Genomic DNA, 15,175 nt, shown 5'->3' on the forward strand with positions numbered 1-15,175 from the left:
GCGAAGAGTGATAATTTGACTTCTTCTTTGCCGATTTGGATGCCTTTTCCGCTAAGGTCAGGAACATGGCAGGGATGTCCATTATCACCACTGCTATTCAACATCGTACTAGAGGTCCTAGCCTCAGCAATCAGACAACAAAAGGAAATTAAAGGCATCCAAAACATCTCTTGAATAAGTAAATGAATGGAGTGACTAAGGACATTTTGTTTCATCTTTGTTTCTTACTTACTTTCCGCCTATTTCATGTCCCATTATTTCTCTATAGATCCTTACCCATCACAAGACTCAAGAATTCAAAAGAAAAGACCATTTTGCATTTCAAAAATATGACTGCTGAAACGGAAAGTAATTATTTATGTACTGGAGACAGTAACTGTAAGAAATGTTAAGTACAGTTTAATTTCTGATACAGTTTCTGCACATATTTTTCCACCTTGTGGTACACAGTCCAGGCAACAGAGCCAAGATGTTTCACTTTATAACTAATTAGCTACTGAAATGGGAAGGTCCATGCAAATTATAAGCATTCTGCATTTTGAAAACCTTGGCAATTAGAAATATTTGGTGTCAGAGTTAACCTAAATTCGTAAGTACTTGTGTTTCATGATCACTAATCTGAGGTTTGAGGGCAACCAATAATCTAGGGCTATTGCTTCTTCCTAGAAAGCTTTGAACAATGTTCCACAAAGCAGCAGGCTAAATCTGGGGTTAGGAAAGCCCTGACTTAGGGCATATCCCCCCCTTCCTTACCCTGATACAGATTTCTTGCAAAGCATTCTCGTTGCTTGATTTCCTGGCAATATTTTGTTCTTAGAAACAACAGAAGAGTGTGTTTTTATTCCTTTTGGTTTCCTGTTACCTTTTTCCTCTTTTGCCTGCCTGTGATTATCCATGATAGTGCATTAGGGCAAAATTAGCTCAGAGGGGGTTTTGCAACATGGCAACTGTCTTGTTGCAGTCTTGCTTATCCCTCACACAACTCCCTTCATGCCATAAATAAATTAAAACTTGTTTTTCTTCTAAAAACTTACTGGCATTTGTTGAGAAAATACTGGCAGTACAGGGGCCAGGATAATCTAAGAGCTGCTATCATTATTTTAGATGATAGCATCTTAATCTCTGTATTCCTTTCTTTTTCTAGGTAAGTGCTGTTTTATTTACTCCAGGGAGCATTGATTTGCCTGGTAAGTGTTCATTTTATTGTGGTACTCGGTGTTGCTGCAAAAATTGCCTGAAAGAACCACATGGCAAGCTGGAAAGCACACGTGGGCTTGAGACACGCTTTATATTGAAAATGCTGATGTGTGTGAAATCTTTTTTAGATGAATTTTTTTTTTCCCTCTGAGATCTTAGTTTGTAGTTCTATCATAACATACTTTGTTCTCAAGTTTGGAAAGGGGCCCAAGAGTTGATGAAGTGTTGATGAAAACTTGCCTTTCATGAGTTCTTTTTATGTGTGTTTCTTTCTTTTCCTTTCTTTCTGATCACTTCTTCCTGCCTTTATTAGAACTTTTTTTTTTTAAATACCCTACACTCAAATTTGGATAAACTGTAAAACTCCATGTAGAGACATTTTGCTTAAGTTTTTGCTACTCATGTTGTGTTGCTCCAGTCTTTTGGTATATTGTTACCAGGAACCTCATTAATCTACTGACTCCTCCTCTTCCAGAATGACAGTGACTTCATCTGTAGAGTATTAGATGGTCTGTTGGTATGCTGAGTGATGTGGTGATTAAGTCCTCCTTCACAGTAATGTTTTTATGAAGTTCCTAAAGCTAATATGTCTCTACCTTTTCTAGTCATACCGATATAGGCACCTTATGTAACGGATCTCCTCCTGTAGATTAGTGAATGAGAGTAGTTGTTTTTCTAGGTATTTGATCCCAAGATTTCTCCTTAAAAAAAATGATGGCAAGTAATCCAGAAGGGAAATGAATCACAGGGTATGGGGGAGTGGGGAAGTGGGGGGACAAGAGTCCTTTTATTTGTGAATCAAATTTCACAGTACAATATATACCATGTCTGATGACTTTATTTTCTTAGGAGAGTCAACTTCCACTTTTAGCTGAGAAAGAAAATGCTAGACCATATTGCCTTTTGCGTGGGATATAGAAATTAAGTCTCCCTGTGTCTAACATGTACTTGATTATCTTATTGGTTCTCGGTCCAGGTCATTGGTTTTGTTAGAAGTATGTGTTCTTTAAAAATTCTGGATCTGGTTCAGCTCTATTCTGTTATCTCCAACTTCACGTTTCCTATTCAAAACTTCACTTTCATGTTCATTAATTTATCTGAAATATATGTAGTTTGTTGCTTGAAGGGTCTTTTATTTAAACACTTAGATTTATCTTGGTTTTGGCTTTTGATAATCTGACCTTAAAATATGTTTTACTTGTGTTTATGTCTCTTTAATGGAACATGTTTGAAGAAGAGTCCCTGGAGGTCAATTAAATTGCTCTTGAACCATTCAAAAGACCCTAGATGTTGCTTAAAATAACCTGTATGAGATTTTGACCCCATGCTGTTTTCAGTCCTGCAATAGAATTTTTCTATTAAAGATTCTGGATTAAAAAGATCAGAAAACAGGAGACAGAAAGACGAGAGGGTGAAGAAGGTTAGATTTCAAACTTGCATAGGCTGTTCCCCAGACTTTGAAGCCTATCAGAGACCCACAGACATGTGAACCAAGATGTTGTTTGAACAGGTTGCCTAACAATGGGCTGAATAGGGAACCACATTTTAAATTGACAAAGTTAGCCTGTGCTGGGAGTTTTTTATTCTTTACCTTTTGACCTTTTTGTATGCTGTAAATGAAATATGGTGGCATAGGTTTGAAAAAGCCAGGGGCTACTTATTTATACCAGTCGTATGATGGAGAGAAAAGGCAAGAGTGAACAAATGCAGTGTGTTTAACTCTATCCCTTAACTCAGGCAGCAGTAAATAGAAAGACCCTTTGGTTCCAATCTGTAACCCCATTTTGGTATGAGAGCTTCTTTGTTATTTTTAAATTCTATTCACTTTATTCAGACAAGCCACCCAGAAAGGTCAAATCTGGAGAAGTGACTGAGTTTTACTTTCGCTATAAAGAGAACTTGAAAATACCTTTTTGGAGATAAAGTCTTGTTTTTAACTTAGGTTTTTATGATTTATATTGTGCTACTTCTATTGTGAACATCTTCTGCTTTGAAACTAGATGTGCTTGAGTTTCTTCCCATGAAAATGTCTAAAATATCATTATTTTTCTTATTAAAGAATGCCAATCTAGCCGTCTATCACCTATAATGATCATATTGAATTTCTACCGCAGGGTAAAAGGAACCATATGATTATATGAGCCGTAATTGCGTAGCATTCATTTCTATGTTGTTTGAAAATTATTTTGTGGTGCTGTTGGCAAAGAGATACTATGTTTGTTCAACATTATGTGTTTAGTTATACTAGGTACATTCTGCGATATAGTATTTATTACATAATCCAAGTATGACCAAATATATTATAGAATCGAACTGAGTTATGAAAGGTATTGCAATTCATCTCTTTGCCTTAGTGATTTATGTTAGTACTGTGCTGATAATGAGAAATATAATGTATCCTTGTCTTCATGAAGCTGTGCTCTCAGGGTGGGGCAGGTGGAAGGATACAAGACATATCAGCACCAAAAAGAAAAAAATAATAAAAAAATAACAGTGTGAAATGGAATAGGAAGCATAGTATAGAAAACAAGTGTCTTAGAAGAATGGGGGGCATTGAATGAGGAAAGCTGTGCAGAGAAAATGTAGTTTATTTTTCTAGGCCTGAGCAGATCTTTCAGAGCTCTTATCATACCAGGGAGGGGGAAATTTGGACTTGCTAATTAACATATCCCAATCTCTTCTGATTTTAACAGTTACAGTTAAGTCAGTGAAGTTCAAATCCCTACAGGTTCTGGCTCAGATCACCTCTGTTCTTTCCACCGCAGCCACCACCATCACTGGATGGCTGGATGCATGCAGGAGCTCGGGACATTGCCTCTTAGTATTGTGCTGGCTCCCATGTGTGCCCTGGCTGGGGTCCACTGAGTGGTGTCAATGTCTGTGCATGACTGTGAACTGTAGTTTTGTCTGTGCCCAGGCTCAGCCTGTCCTCCTGAGTTCTGGACAGCCCACAGTGGGTCCCTAGGTGGTATGATCACACCTTTGCCAGAGTGCAGGGACAATCTGTGCTGGAGAGTTCATAAGCAGCACCACCAACTGCCTTCTCTGCTTCCCAGACAGGACACGGTGGGACGTGGGGATATCTTCTAAAAGCAGATCAGTCAGCTCAAGTGTGTAAGGGGCCTCAGGTTCCTTCACTGCCCCCAACCATTTGGACTTCCTGAGTTATTCTCGGCACCCTTTGATATAGTCTACAACCCTAAACCCAAAGGTATAAAGGCCTCTTTGCCCTAAGCATTACTATCAGCCTCTAAAACATCTGGCTGCTGGGGCTTTGAAATAGAAAGGAAAGTTCAAGGTACTTTCCTGCTTCTCTTACCTCCACTTTCTCTCCTCGCAGTCCTTCTGGAATGGTGTTCTGCTTTTATTTTTTATTTTACATTGTATCCTAAGTTCTCTCAATTTCTGGAATATAGTCACTTCTAAGATCTAGTAGACAAAACCTGGCTATAATAAGCTAAATGAGAGCAAATAGGACTTTAAACAATTCTTCATCAATTTTGTCCTTCATAACTGCTGACTCAACTCAGAAATTCAAGGTCAAACTTTCTTCCCTACTTCCCTTCCTTGCTTCCTTTCTTTCATTTTACTAAACAGATCTACTGCTTTTTATACACTAGGCAGGTTGTGTCTTAGGCTCACTAGAGAGCAAACTATATGCAGAAATGCAAAAGAGGAAAGCCCTATGCGGCAGAATGTGTCTACCATATTGTGCCCCCTTTTAGGAGATCAGTGCAGGTTCAAGAGGACTATATGTTCGATCAACAAGGGAGACACTAGGTAGAGTTTATTATATTTGATGGCCTGTATTGAGGGCATCTAGAATGACTGAGGCTAGAATGAAGGTGAATTCAGATGATTGACCAAGGGGTTCATATAGTACCACATTCCCAAAGCGATTTTGGCAAACCTGCAGTCCAATAAACTGTTCTGAGAGATACAGAACAAAGGCCTATTTGGGGTTGCCACACACCATATGTTACCCTTGGAGATTCATAATGTGTATTAACATATTAATATTTCAGATTCCTCCTGCCATGTAGGAACATATGTAACACCATTTAACCCATGTGGGCCATATCCATGTAATACCTCTTAACAGTCCAGACAGATCACTTTAAGAACTGTTGCTAAGGTTCAGTGATAAGGCTGGGAAGAATTACCAATATATAGGAAGTAGAGTCTTAGGAACTTCATTCAATTTTTATTGAAGTCTTAATATATATAAGGCAGACTATGATGAATCAGTCCAAAAATAAGTGCCAAATCAATCCTTGAGGATGTAGAATTTCTGAAAATTACTGCCTTTCTGTTTAAGATATCAGATACTTACAGTCAGTTTGCTATATCATACAAGTAAAACAATCAGCTTTTGTTTAAAATATCAAGATAATCACAGAAGACATCACCAACCCTTCCTCAAAATAATTGTTTGTAGTAAATGTTCACTGTCTTTTGCTGAGTAGATTGATATATTAACAGTGATAAATAACAATTGTAATTGACATTTTAAATATACCATCAAGATATTCCAAAATATTGTTTCCTGGTAATATTGTTTAAGTCATTTTGGTGATCTCGGAAAGGATCTATATGAAATAACACTTAGAGGGGCCCTACATTTCATTTTATAATGAATTATCTCCCATTTTAATTGAAAATGTTACAACTTTTTATGTTAATCATGATAGAATGCCTCAGAGGACTTTTTTAATTATATTTTTATGGCTTGACCAATTTTATGTTTAATTTTTAATTTCTTTCTTCTTTCTTCATACAGTATTCCTCTTTTTAATATGCTTTTATCTTCACTGAGCATGCCAGCGTTATTCAGTGTATCCTACAGCTGATGTCTATAGTACTAAGGCTCAAGATCTCAAGCTCATTCAAGGGCATTTTATTTGTCAATAATCAGTTTGTCTCCTTTTTAAAAATAATTACATATCTTTAAGTCTCCGTAGAACATGGAAGGCCACGTAAATCTTTGCTTTATCAAAGGTTATTTATTCAACTACAACTTCTTTTTTTTTAAGATTTTATTTATTTATTTGACAGATGGAGATCACAAGCAGGCAGAGAGAGGCAGGCAGAGAGAGAGAGGAGGAAGCAGGCTCCCTGCTGAGCAGGACCCTGGGATCATGACCTGAGCTGAAGGCAGAGGCTTTAACCCACTGAGCCACCCAGATGCTCCAGCTACAACTTCTTTAGCTTATTTCTCCCTCCATTCCTCCCTTCCTTCCTTCCTTCTCCTCTCCCTTCCTTCCTACATTCCTTCCACCCTCCCTCCCTTTCTTTGGCCATTTCAGTAGCTTGGCAATCAGAAATCTTGTCAGCAAAAATAAGTGAAAATGAAAGTTGAAGATGAATGTTTGCAGGAACAAACTAAAAGGATTGTGATATGTCAGGGCTGACTGAAGAGGCCCTTTGAGAACATCCAGCCTGGTGCTGAGTTACAGATGAGCACAATAGAACCAGGTGTTAGGAAAGTCAAAGTATTTGTCCAAATTCACCTTATCTTTTGGCTCCAGATCAAGTTCTCTTACTGTAGTAAGAAGAGTTTTAAAGAAATTTGAAATCATGCATTTGAAAAAGCTTTGGGAATAATTTATGGTAAAATTCCAATTCTGCTTATTTTTGTTGGTGTTAAAATCAGCTAAAATGTATAGCATAAGTACATCTACTATGCCCAGTACCAGAACCTTCCTTCATTTAGCTAACATAATATGTCATAGGTAAACATGCTATTTGAGATGGAAATATTTACATATTTTTACATATATAATGTCTAAAATTCCCCAGATATGGGTCATAATATATGCCATGTGTATTTACCTATGACACAAATATGTCTTTGATTTTAAGTGCCATACATCTTCTTAGTTGACATGCCAAAGAATGGAACTATTGTCATGATGAAGTTTGGATTTCCTACTGCAATGAATTCTTTTCATTTGCTAGAAAAGTTGGAATTATCTAAATTCTTATCATAGAAAAGCCTAAAATAAAACCTAATTTTATTTTTGTAGATAAATCATTTTGGACCTTTCACAGGGAAAAAACCAAAAAAACACTTCACATCAGCTTGTGACAGTTAGTTAAGCTGTTAGGTTAAGCCAAAGAGATATCTCAGGATGGATCATAGTACATCTTTATATCAACATAACTTACACTGTACTGTGAAAGTATGCATGTGGTCAATTATTGCTTCCTTTTCTATCCACTGAAGTATTTTTATTCAATACATAAAGTCATTGTCTTATCTCCTTATGCTTTCAGTTTGAATTGTATTGAATTGCATTTGGCAAGTGAAGTATTCTGTACCTTTACAATTAAATTTAGAAAAGGAAGTTTAAAAGTGATCAAAGTCCATTTGTAGATATCAGATCGAAAACAACAATTTAATAATGAGACATTTGATACCATCTTCATTTCAGATATAGTCACCATTTGAGGGGTTAGCTATGGGTTTATCCATTTATGGAGAAAATTTTATGAAATCCCAGAATTTAATAGAACTCTTAATGGCAAATTCTGTAACTCTATATAACACTGACTGAACTGATAGGGACTGAAAAATATTGCAAACAGAATGTTACAACTCCAGAATGCCCAATTTTAGTAATGACATTTAATTCCCCTTGTTTGAAATTAACAAAGAGTAAGTTAGAGGTGACTTTATCTTGTTAAATTATAGGCCTTAAATTTAATTGCAATTCACCCGAGAGCACTTAACTGAAGTATTTACCTGCATTAATTTACACTATTCACACCTCAGCTATAATGGATTAAAAGTCCACATTTTTTATATAAAAACAATTAAGTCATCTCTAAACATTTTATTACGTGCAGATAATATTTCAAGGCAATTGTATATCTCATTTTGTTGCCTCAATAAACTGGAAAGCCTAATGTTTTTGTTTAATATAAAAATTAAGGTTTCAGAATCACTACAGTGATTGTTTCCTATGGAAGAATGTATTGCTTCATAGATTTTAAATTGCTCAAGGGTACAAAGAAATATTAAAAAATAATTCCATAGATCATAACAAAGCCAATGTTTTATATTGTTTTTTGCAAAATTCAAAATTAATTTGAGTAGCTAAGTCTATTAACATTAAAGAGTAAATCTATTTAAGTGAAAAATTATTTTCATATGTAAGCTTCTTTATGAAACAATTTTATGAAGAATATTAATGGAAATTTTTTTCTTACATATTGAATCATTTACCTTATTTGGTGTGTTTCCTTGGAAAGCAAATATATTTTCCTTATTATGTCCCTCCTAGGAGATATTAAAAAGTCATGTATAATATTTTTGTTTTACAATCAGTGATCTAGCATTTGTACAGTTATTTCTCAGAATTTCATTCTGGATGCATCTATACCACTGAAAAGATTCTCCTTGTCCTTTCGAGGACAAGATACTCTTTAAATAAGCTGACAGTACAAGTAACAAAGCACCACCCACTTCTACAGTTGAACGTATTTAATTTTGCAACCAACCACAACTCCTCCAATTTCTACAATCCAGTGTCATCCCTACCTAACAGCATTGTTGGTGGACGGGGAATTTGTCTTTACCCACCCCCAGCCTCCTCTCCTTTCTTAACTATATTACAAGGAGAGTCAACTGCATTTAATGTTCGAAATGCAAAGCTATCAAGTTACCAAGTTACCTGCCATTGGTTTTGGCACCTAATCAGTTACTGAGTGCCACCATCGAGCAGTTTACAGATAATATTGTTATTCATGTTTTAATCCAGAAGGAAAATATGAGGGCACCTGGGTGGCTCAGTGGGTTAAAGCCTCTGCCTTCTGATCAGGTCATGATCTCAGGTCCTAGGATCAAGCCCTGCATCAGGCTCTCTGCTCAGTGGGGAGCCTGCTTCCTCTTCTCTCTCTGCCTGTCTCTCTGCCTGCTTGTGATCTCTCTCAAATAAATAAGTAAAATCTTAAAAAAAAAAAAAAAAGGAAAATATGTGCTTTCCCCCATCATTGAGAGGTAAGGAAAACTTCAACTAAAAATCCATGTAGACACACTTCACTTAAAATGGAAGGACTCATGGATGGTTGCTGTTGTATTTGAGAATTTACTGGTTTGATTTTAGAAATTCTTTTACAATGTAAAATTCAGAAGTATTACTCCTTTTTCTTCAGAATTTTAGAGAAGAGCTGAAGCCCACATGAATGGTAGGAGAAGACCTGTAGCTTGCCCTCCAGCTTCTCCCTTCTCTTTCCATCTACCACTCAATAGACTGGAGCATTCTTTGGCTGTCCTGAAATGGGAAAATGCCTGAGTCCATTTATCGGACTCTCCAGCACAGCTTCTTTTTTTTCTGTTACCCATAAGTGACTAGGGATGTCTGAGGCACTTTGCTTGTTCCAGATTGAAGGGAGATTTGACAATCCTTGAACTCCACACTGGTATCTTTGTGAGTTTCCAACAAAAACAAAGCAGACTTTTTCCCTAGAGTTTAAATTGGAAAGGTTTCTCCTGTCTGTGCCCTTCTGTGCACACTTCGTGTCTTTGTGGAAGAACTGAGGGAAGAGGGCCAAGTTTTTCTTTAATTCTTTCTGCTACAATACAAGCTCATTCACAAAGCATGCCCTACTCTTTCTTAGTTTCCAAGGGCAAAGCATGGGGACTTGTTCCAAATCAGGGGCCACATGATTGTGCTTTCAGGCATCGCTGCCACTCTGCTACTGTCCCAGGGAACAGCAGATTTAATCTAATTGAATTCTACTGCAGTGATTTATTTACATTTTGCTCAAGGAATATTCCCACTGCTAAAGTTTAGCGTTTGAAATGAACTATGAATAGTGCTGTGTATGATGAATACTGAGAAGGACACGAGGTCTTAGAACATGTAAGCATTGAATGTTCAATAATTGTTTCATAGAATTAAGCATATTAAATATACTTAAAGTGTATAATGTGTATATTATATATATGTAAAATATACTAAATTAAGTATATAAAATAAAATATACATTAAATATACTTAAAATATACTAAAAATAAAACAGATTTATACTGTTTGATGACTATAGTTCATCTAGCAATAAAAACAACTCTGTTGCCGGGACTTCACCCTGTGGGTAGCTGCCTGAGCACCGACAGAAGTCTCAGAAACAACCCAGGTTACATTCAAATCTGTGAGCCTTCTCTAGCCCCAGGACAAAAAAACAGAGCTTAATCTCTAATGGGCAGTCATGCCAAAACTATCCAGCATTCACATTAACTTACTTATTGAAGAGCTCGGTGCTAAGCCATGTCCTTTAGGGGAAAAGTCCATAATACACTAGATAAATAAACCATTTAATTAAGAATTAAATTAGAGTGGCTGCAGTTATGACTTATAAAGTTATAAAATCTATATGAAATGTAAAAGAATTCATCTAAATCCAATTAAGGTGTTGAATTATATGAAGATGCCAATATTCAGCTTTTTTTTTGATGTGCAAAAACAGAGATTTCATGCAGCTAATCTAATAATCAGCAGATGTACTGTCTAGTACCATCCAGTTGAATTTTCACTTAGTGTGGTAACCACTGTTTAAATCCTAAAGCGTAATGACTGTCAAACTATGATTTAATTAATAGTGATTATACATATTCTTTATATTTCTTTCTTCTTGGAGGAAAATATGGCATCAGAACATTGTTGTCAATGTCAAACTTGGTTATAATTATGTCCCAGTCTCAAATCCCTACATCTTAAGTCCTAGTCTAATATTACCAGAAGACAAAAACAGAGTGATAATTTGTAATTCTCTGCAGCCTTTGTAAAATAAAGTTCTGATAGATAGATTGATGGATGAATGAATGGATAGATAAATACAGGGCTAGTCTAGACTCTAGGAATAATCTAAGAGGAAAAGAAATGCCTTCTGGATTTTATCTATTTTACAAATATCTCTTTGAATAAACCACAACATAAAAATGTGACCCCAATATTTGAAACTGAAATAATTGCCTTTGTTGAAGGATAAGAATGAAGTGTCCCTAATTATTAGCTCTCAGATTCCCTCTCAGTGCCTGAGGCAGAAGCAGCTCTGGTTTTGAGCAGGTAAAACTCCTGTTTTACTGTCGGAAAAATTTTAGTGATGTTGCAAAACATTTTACCAGTGAATCTGTCATTCAGGCTATAGTACTTGAAAGCAAAAGTGGTTTCAATATATCCATTTCTGAGATAAGGTATGCATGACAAAATAATAGCAGGGTCATGCAGCCACTTGAGATAAAGAAATATGCTCATAAAGAGAAACTATGGGAATGATTTTTTAAATAATTGAAGAGATTGCCATTTTCTGGAAATAGTAGATATGTGTACAAATCGAATCACCTGACCATCTAATTCTTCATTATGGCTCCGTCCAATTTCTTGATAGAATTATACCTACATTACCACCAGCTGCCTTTTCTTGGTCTTAAGTATAATTCCATTTAGGGACTCTGTTATTACATCCAAACAGAATAAAAATCTAGTTCTGTAGTTCAAGAGTTTTCACAATTGGGTGCTCTTTGATTGTGCATTGTGTGAACCACTCATCTGACTAATCCCTGATTCATCTTTATCACCTAGTCTTATTTTAGTATCCTTGAAAAGCACCTGCCTGGAAGTGCCTGGAACAACATTTCCAGTTGCATGAGCAGTGCATTACTAGGGCTGTGAGCAGAGAATGACATAACCGGGAAGCGTCTTTTACAATGAAGACAACTGATGGGAGCTCTTTCTGCTTTACCTTCTTCCCTTGTCTCACCTGCTTATAATGTTTAGGTGCACTTCTCAGGTATGAACTCTCTATAGGAATACCTATACCACCGCTATATTTCTGTTCCTATCCCAACACTGCAGGAATTCAGTAGATACAGCAAATAAAAAGCAAATGAATCAAAGAATGAATGTATTCAGACTCTCCATCAGATAAGTTTCCTAAGAATAGGCAATATATAATTAAGCGTCTTTATTATCTTTTCATGGTGACACATAAAAGAAGTAAAATGTATTCCCAAATTTAAGGCACTTGAAATATTTTAGCTGCTTTTTGTTGTTTATTTGTTTCTTTTTTTGGATTCCACCTATATGTGAAAGGAGGCAGGAGGTACAGACTTCCAGTTATGGAATGAATAAGTCACAGAAATAAAAGATACAACATAAAGAACATAGTCAGAAATGTTGTAATAGTGTTATATGGTGACAGACGGTAGCCACATTTGGGGTGTGCATAGCATAACCTTCAGAGCTGTTGAATCACTATCTTGTACACATGAAATGAATGCAACATCATGTGTCACTATACTCAAATTAGAAGAAAACATTAAAAAAGAAAGCATACCAGTTGGACCACTTACTCTCAGTGCTAACTGAATATACGAACTTATTGAATTCATTCATATGAATCAGACAACTCCCTAACATTTGCACAAGTCACTCCTCTACTCTCTATACAATCTGGCTAGTTGCTGATGAGTACCTAAGTGGACCTATTCAGCAGATCAAGAGCTAGTAAAAGAAGAATTCGGTCCAGTTTCAATTCACAAGAGGCCATCAAAGGGAAATGGACTGATTCTCATTTTAATTTTCTGTAACAATAAAATTAAGATTTTCAAACTAAAAAAAAATATATATATACATACATATATATGTTAGATGTCTTGATTTTTTCAATAAAGTTTTTGCCAGTGCATTTTTCTGCTCCACTTTTGCTTAGGTAAAACACCCAGATATCACAAACGTGTTACAGTTCTTCCAAGGAGTTAATAACTCCACTCTAAGAAAACACCATCAAAACGGGTTTAGAATGAGTAAAGTGCCTTAAAATGTTTGGGGGATGTTTACTTATAATTTGTTATTTTGGGGACTGTCAAGACAGCTTTTATGAATGGGAAATAATTGTTATTTACAGCCTTATTTGTCTTTGATGGAAGCTTGTGTGCTGCCAAGTTTTCCCAAGGTTTGAAAAGGAAAAAAAGATTCACTTTCCCCCTTTTTTTAGAACAGTGGTTTGTTGAATCTGATATAAAGCAAAAAAAGATTTTCTTTCTGTTATATTAATAAGAAGAAAAGAATGGAAGACAGAACATAGACTGTGCTCATGTCAAGTAGAATGAAGCACCAATTACGCCATCATTAAGTTCTTTTGTATGACATAGGTTGCCAATGTGAACAACTCAATGCTGGAAGTAGAACTTTTAACCTAAATTATTTGGTATTTCCGTTGACAGTCTTTGTTCTGGATTAAATCTCAGATTTAACAAAAAAGGAAAACATAGGTATTCAACAAAGACTTTGATCAGAAATTTGAGAAAATTGTTTCTATTCATATGGGTAGGTCTACTATGCCCAATTGACAAGTGTGACCTCTGAACTACTCATTACTATCAACTTCCTCTTGCCACTGAACTTGGCTTCTTCCCCACATAGTTTGAAGATCTATCCACCCAAGGATAGCTTTAGTGGCATAGGTAACTCCCTTGCTCTGAGACAGCACACAAGAAGTTGCCTCTCTGCCCTACAAAAATTCAACTAAAAGCTCCAGGTAAAACCTTAATTAAAATGCTATGGAAACAAATGCATTATGCAGCAGGCCTTCCTACTTGCCAAACTTTCTCTGCTGAACCACCAGAGACAGAGAATTCTGGAGGCAATGGGCTTTTTCTATGAGAAATACCCAGCTGCTAGCAGCACACTTTCTTGGCCATAGTGAGAAACTTGGGAGGGAATGCATATTTCCTGTATACGTATAGTTGCTGAACTATGACTGCCTCATGGATCAGGACTCTCTTGTAGAATTTCACATGAAATATGCTCCCAGGATGAAGGCCATGAGACAGAGCTGAAGTTTTAAATCTCCAGTCTGGGGTCTCATTTTGAGAAGTCAAGCTAGGCAATGTGCTTGGTTCATTGCCATGTCTAAAGTATATCCAGATTTCTGATCTTTTTTCTCTTCCTTTTGGCATTACACAAGCCTAACCAACCAACATAGAGGATTCTACATGTCACACTGTCATCTGGAAGTTTGAATAAAAAAACAACCCGCACTTTTCTTCTGCTACTGTGGACATGTCATTTGTTGATTCACTGTCATTGGCCAGGCACCTAGTTTGTACTCCGTAAATACAGTTGAGTAAAAGAATGCACAATCACGATGTGGGTGCTACTGTTCCTTATAACTAATGAAGAAATCACAGCTTAAAGAAGTTAAGTAACAGACCTAAGGTCATGCAACTCTTAAGTGACATAGATCAGATTTCCAGCCCAGGCAATATGACAACAGAGCCTGTCTTCTTAAGCAGTAGATGCTATCCTCTTTACAGAAGACCTTGATGTTCTCTGAGTTAAACCAATTGAGGTTCCATTCACTTCCAATTTTCAATGAGTCCCAGAGTCTGAGTATGAGTCATCTGATTGTTTTAAAAAAATATTTGCTGAGGGGCACCTGGGTTTCTCAGTGAGTTGTGTGTCTGCCTTCAGCTCAGGTCATAATCCCAGCGTCCAAGAATGAGTCCTGCAGTGGGCTCCCTACTCAATAGGGAGCCTGCTCCTCCCTCTCCTACTCTCCCTCCTTGTGTTCCCTCTCTGTCTGTCAAATAAATAAATAAAATATAAAAAAAAAAAAAAAGGTTTGCTGAGAATCATTAAAACCACAACATCATGTGTAAACCAAGTATGTCAGGGTAATGTGTCAAGACATAGAGATGAAAAAGATGTTCATACAGGGTCCCTGAAAGAAAATTTTAATGAAATTTTGAAACTTCATATAAATAAAGTGAAATCTTATACTCATATTTCATTTTAGTTCTTTAATTTAGTCTTTATTTTTTCAACCTAAGAAGTGAGTTTCCAGAGATGGTTGAAAAGAAAACACATACAACCACATCTTTGTTACCTGAATTGTATTTTATTCTCAACAAATATGGCTTCATCATTACTAATTTAATGTTTTTAATCAAATGTTTGAGGGCTTTACAACC

At 36.3% G+C, this 15,175-nt stretch overlaps 1 long non-coding RNA gene across 2 annotated transcripts in view; it reads left to right on the plus strand.

Annotated features, from left to right (window-relative positions):
• LOC132017411 (uncharacterized) overlaps window positions 1–15,175 on the plus strand; it is a 400,345-nt gene that overhangs the window by 313,624 nt on the left and 71,546 nt on the right. Inside the window, exon 2 of one of the 2 annotated variants that reach the window (XR_009404263.1) lies at window positions 1,145–1,187. The exons of the other annotated variant lie outside the window; for it this stretch is intronic. This is a non-coding gene — a long non-coding RNA (uncharacterized LOC132017411). The remainder of the gene's footprint in view (window positions 1–1,144; window positions 1,188–15,175) is intronic. 2 annotated transcript variants of the gene reach the window in all.

This window comes from Mustela nigripes, chromosome 5 (assembly GCF_022355385.1).
Source record: "Mustela nigripes isolate SB6536 chromosome 5, MUSNIG.SB6536, whole genome shotgun sequence".
NCBI lineage: Eukaryota > Metazoa > Chordata > Mammalia > Carnivora > Mustelidae > Mustela > Mustela nigripes.